Source organism: Lupinus angustifolius, chromosome LG20 (assembly GCF_001865875.1).
Source record: "Lupinus angustifolius cultivar Tanjil chromosome LG20, LupAngTanjil_v1.0, whole genome shotgun sequence".
Lineage (NCBI taxonomy): Eukaryota > Viridiplantae > Streptophyta > Magnoliopsida > Fabales > Fabaceae > Lupinus > Lupinus angustifolius.
The window spans coordinates 17,936,695-17,942,075 of NC_032028.1; the positions used below are offsets into that span (position 1 = coordinate 17,936,695).

The 5,381-nt window shown below is 31.6% G+C and overlaps 1 long non-coding RNA gene across 1 annotated transcript; it reads right to left on the reverse strand.

Annotated features, from left to right (window-relative positions):
* On the reverse strand, positions 2,168 to 4,783 carry LOC109335349. The gene is made up of 6 exons (XR_002106196.1): positions 4,513 to 4,783; positions 3,187 to 3,608; positions 2,992 to 3,067; positions 2,600 to 2,747; positions 2,378 to 2,492; positions 2,168 to 2,280 (listed from the first exon to the last, which is right to left on the reverse strand). It is a non-coding gene; the product is annotated as an uncharacterized LOC109335349 (long non-coding RNA).

The following is a 5,381-nucleotide window of genomic DNA, read 5'->3' on the forward strand; positions in this document are numbered from 1 at the left end:
TATATATATATATGTTTTTTTTAATTAGTGTAGCTTATACAATATTTTTTATTTATAAGTTTGTATATATTTTAATTCGCCATCTCAATTATCAACAATTTAAAGTAAATTTATAATAAAGAACTTAGTTATGTTCTATAAGAATTTTAAAGTTTTAAATAGTGGTTTGGTTCAAGTATAGACACCATATCATCCTTTTTAAATGAATAATTTTTTTTTTCACAACTTACAAAAGAATGAATAGATGCTTAACTCATTTTGTCTTTTGATTTGGACTTTATAATAAAAATATTAATTGATCCAATAACCCACTAAACACCTATCAACTATTGCTAACTCAAAGTAGGAACATATTAAATTATTATTCACCTAATAAAACAAACGTTTTCTAAATTAAAAGATGTTATCTTTTCAACTCTATATTTCCATCAATGTAAATACAAAATGAAAAAATATATTACATTTCAGGTTTAATCAATCAAAGTAGATGATGTTACTAAATAATGTCATATATTATTTTATATGAACAGAACAAGGCCAAGAAGGTATACCAAACTGTGAACCAACTAGTAGAAGTTATGATGGAAGCATCAAGACTTCAGTAGGCCCATCTATCACTACAAAAAAAGATCTAGTTTGCCACGGTTAAAACCGTGGCTAATGCACTGAAATATTGTGGCAAACTATGTTAGCCTCGGTTTAGGTAATTGTGGTTATAAAGGGCGTTGCAAAATTTTAGCCACAATTTATTTGTAGTATAGCTACACAGTTTAAAAATGTGGTAACATTAGCTTGACCACGGTTTATTTTATTCTGCCACACTTGCAACTGTGGCTACTTTGTAATACATAAGTGATTTGCCACAGTTTAGCCGTGGCTAATGTTTTGTACATATTTAACTTGCCACAGTTTAACCGTGGCTAATTTATTTCAATTTTTATACACATTCCTCTCTGGATACTGATGCACTGATCATCGAACCATCTTTATATTCAATATAATGGTTGGTGAATTTCTAAATGAAAATAAATATTTGCCAGCTAATAATAATAATAGTAATAATCATAAGTATTTCACAAAAATAAGAGCCACTCAAACACTCAATGCACTGAAAAATGTACATGTTTTGTATTGCTACATTATATAGAGCCACAAAACACAGGCATCTCTTGAACACACTAGCTCTAGAATAGATCCAGTGACATCTTTAGCTTGTTTTGTTTCCATTTGGGAAGCTTGTAGAGGGCAGTTTTTAGCATTCCAAACTTCTCGCAGAACTCTTCATTAGATAAATATACCTAGTTTCATCGAAGAGTGCAAATTCAAGATATTGAGAGTTAAAATAGACTATCTAGCATGAAGAGAGTGAATGACTATCTATATCTCATGTATGCAGACACACAACTAAAGCATGGTATCTCAATCACGACCCATAACTATTTGTTCAGAACTCAGAAGAGTTAAGAAGAACAAAATAAGTATAAAAATATTGAAAATAGTGATAATGAATGTAAAGGTAAGTCTTTCGCAACGATAAGGTTGTTTGCCTTATGTCTTGGATGTGACCCAAACCATGGAAACGATCTCTTCGCTTGTGAGGATAAATCTACTTTCAATTGTTAGACTTTTGCGTTTATTTGTCTCATCTTTAAAAGGGGAGTATATCATCAGGAGAAATAAGAGACAATTACCTCAAACTAGAATTTATTTTCATGTTTTTTCGACAATCATTAAAATACATATGGTAAGATTCATTCAGAATCGACATAATATCTTATGGATGTATGCTTCCCTGTTAAAGAACCAAAATTCTAAATTCACTTTGTTTTTCAGTTGAGATTTGGTTCAACATTTGATTATTAGTGAATGATCATGTTTTAGTGTTTTACAATAGATATAAAAAAGTTTATCCTTTAGGATTGGAATATTAGCCAATTCCATCTAGTGGGATAAAGGCTTGATTGTTATTATTGTCATAGGATTGGAAATATTTCTTATTTGTCTTTCTCGGTAATCCTCAAACATGAAGACAGTGAAGTTGAAGTGGTTATTAATGTGAGAAAACTGAATGCTTCTCTATGTAGTAGGTGAAAAACAGTGTCAGTTTTAAGTTAGCTTCAAGACTAGTTAGATATAGCAACATTCAGAATTTAAATTTTGTTATGGAGCTCATAATATTGAAAGGTTCTTAGAGCTAATCAATTACCATTACTTAAAGCGCCTCAAGACCTCTTCTTTTGATCTATGCACCTAAGGGTTATATTCCTATATTATGTTAATCTATACCAACCATAAATTATGTAATCTAGTGTATATTCATTCATGATAGAAAGATGAAAGAAGTTTATATGATGTTAATGCGTGAAAAAATGCTTACAATTCCCAATGCAACACCATTGAAAGCAGTGTGATACTCAAAGCTTGGAGTTGGAAGTTCCAAAGTTGGATAAGCAAAAAGTAAGAGAAGCTAAAGGAAGCCCAGAAAGATATAACTGCAACATAAACAGATTAGGATAAGATAGAATACAAAGAAAGAGATTACTCTAATAAGAAATGAAAAACATATATACAGAATTAAGCAGTTTTAAATATTTCATACACAAAAGATGTTTACAATGTGAGTGACAACTTAAGTTGTAGTTGGTATGAAGGACAAAGCTATATTGTGTTCATCAACTACAAGCCAAAAAGCAAGGATCCCAAGTCCAAGAGCAAGGCCAGCAAGAATATCAACCAAATTATGTAGGCTACAAAAAAAGACCAAATATTTTTCATTCTAGACATAAAATGAGCATTAGCTAATTATTTTGCATAATATCATAGACATCATGCTTACTGCATTCATAACCAGTTAAACCATATTTAGAAGAAAGGAAGGATAAAATATAATCATCTTATCAATCAAACAAGATTGGATAGAACTATCTAACAAGATTCTAGCATCATGATATACAATGATAAAAAAAAATTAAAATCATGAAAGAACCATACCTATAAGTTTTTATTATGACAGTTATTACTTTTCGGATACATGCTTACAATCCTGGAACGATGAGTCTCCATATGCCTGATAAAGAGGAACAAGTAAGAAATATATTTCATGTGAGACCTATATTTATTGCATTATGTATGTTAAATGTAACAATAGCCATTGATTGGATCAATATAATATCAAATAAACACAACCTTAAAAACTGTCATGGCACCAGTGTAGAACCTTACTGCATCAACATAGGACTCGGGTTTGATGCACTTGACAAATCTATTAGGTAAAAAGTGTATAAGTCAAATTGTCAAAAATATAAATGAGTTCTGTCAAAAACTTAACAAGTAGTTATTTCACTATTACAATATTACCCACATTTAGCAAATGACTCAACTTGTATCATTAAACGTTATTCAGAAACATAAACATTGTGGAGAATATCAACCAAGAACTATGAAATGGTGGGAAAAACAGAAAAATGACATTATAATTAAGTTTTTACCATGTGGATGGCAATAAACAAGTATACAATTAAAACAAACAATTAAAAGAAATGAAACCATATAGATTTAAATACTTATCTGGCAATGATGTTGCTTTGCTCATGAGTAAAACCTACAGGCTGCATTAGAACAAGTAGCAAACAAGGTCAATCATCATTATTATGAGTTATGTAAGCAAAATATGTGCAGATTGTATAACATAATCACGGGAGGGAGATAAAATTATTATTGACCAATTGGGGTTGCACACATCTACAATGGCATAACGGTTTTCCTTCAGCCCAACCAATGAAAACCATAGCATCAGATGATAGTTGTGAACATTAAGTCACTTATAGGTAACATGATGAAGACATGTACTACCAGTATCAGAAACTACTATTTTGAGATTGACAAATAGTGGTTGGTTCTGATTTCGTCTTGATGGCTCCTTCAAATGGGAAAGCTTTCTAAACACACGAGAAGAAGCAATCTGAGCACAAGTCATTAGACCAGGGAACTCTCCAGCTATCAACACAACATTATTTTATTTCTTCATTTATGTAAGATTATGTACAACAGGAAACAGTGCAGACACTAAATCTTAAAGTATGAATCATACAACAAAAAGATCAAATCATGAGAAAAGAAAGCATCTGGAATATACAATAATGAAACATTGTTTATTAATTTATAGATTGAGTGTCAAGCAACCAAATGCATTAAAATCCAAGTAATAAAACAAAATATATACGAATCAAGCTAATAGAATTAAGAGTGTGGTAAACTAAAAATTCATAACAAGGTAGAATTTTGAGCTTTGATTTGCTAGTAAAAAAATGAAGCTAATACAAAATTTTAGTTCTAAAGCATTGGAAAATGAAAATCTATTCTCAAAATTCAACTTACCTGTGATAACTTTGAGCTTCAAACTACTAACAAACTTAACCTAAAATTCCTAATTATAGCAGAGAGAAGTGAAATATGACAATGAAGTTGATGGATTCTAGGAAATACAAAATTCTAACAATTCGAGATGCTAACCTGGTTAATGCAATGATCTATGGTAGAATGCACAAATCAATAAAGACAATTGAATTCTGGTGCCACTGAAACTGCAAAAGTTGCAGAGTGTTCCTAAAGCGCTAGTGTTGGTGTTGAACACAAATTAGGCGGGGGATCTAGACATTGAGGGTGGAGCTAATAGAGACAATGCTCAAAAATTATTTGCTCATGAGAAGAAAAAACGAGATCTGAGATTAAGAATAAAAATGAAAATGTGAAAGAGATGGAGAAGAATGAGAAAGGGAAAGAGATGGAGTAGAAGAATGAGAAAGAGATGGAGAAGCATGAGAAACGGAAAGAGGGGGAGAAGATTGTGTCTCAGATCTGAGTTACAATGGGAGCCACGTGTCTAACTAAAAAGTTTTTTATAACTTAGCCACGTCTGCTATATATGGGTAATTAAGTGTGGTTATTCCACCTTTTTCTGGTAGTGTATTTCCTTAGCCATGAAGAAATGCCCCATGAAGGCATCGGCCACGAAGGGAAACTTGTTATTCAAAGACTTGCATTCAACAAGTGAGGATTCATACTTACCGAGGTGTAGATTTTAAGGAAGTTTTACATTTAGAACATTTATTTGGGTTGTAATAAGACCTTAACAGTTGAGACTTGTTTAAATGTAACCATGTGCCATAGAACTTTATAACCATATGTAAACATGTATAAATGAATGTGGACTTGGAATATTTGTCCATGAAGATTAATCAAGAGTTGTGGCAAATTCTTGCTATAGGAGGAAGGGCATGCAAATAAGGAGGGGGATTTCAAATTCAAACTTCATTCTTCTCCAATAAGGAGCGTGTAGTAGATACAAAGTTACCATATGAAAATCAAAGTCGTGTGCCCAT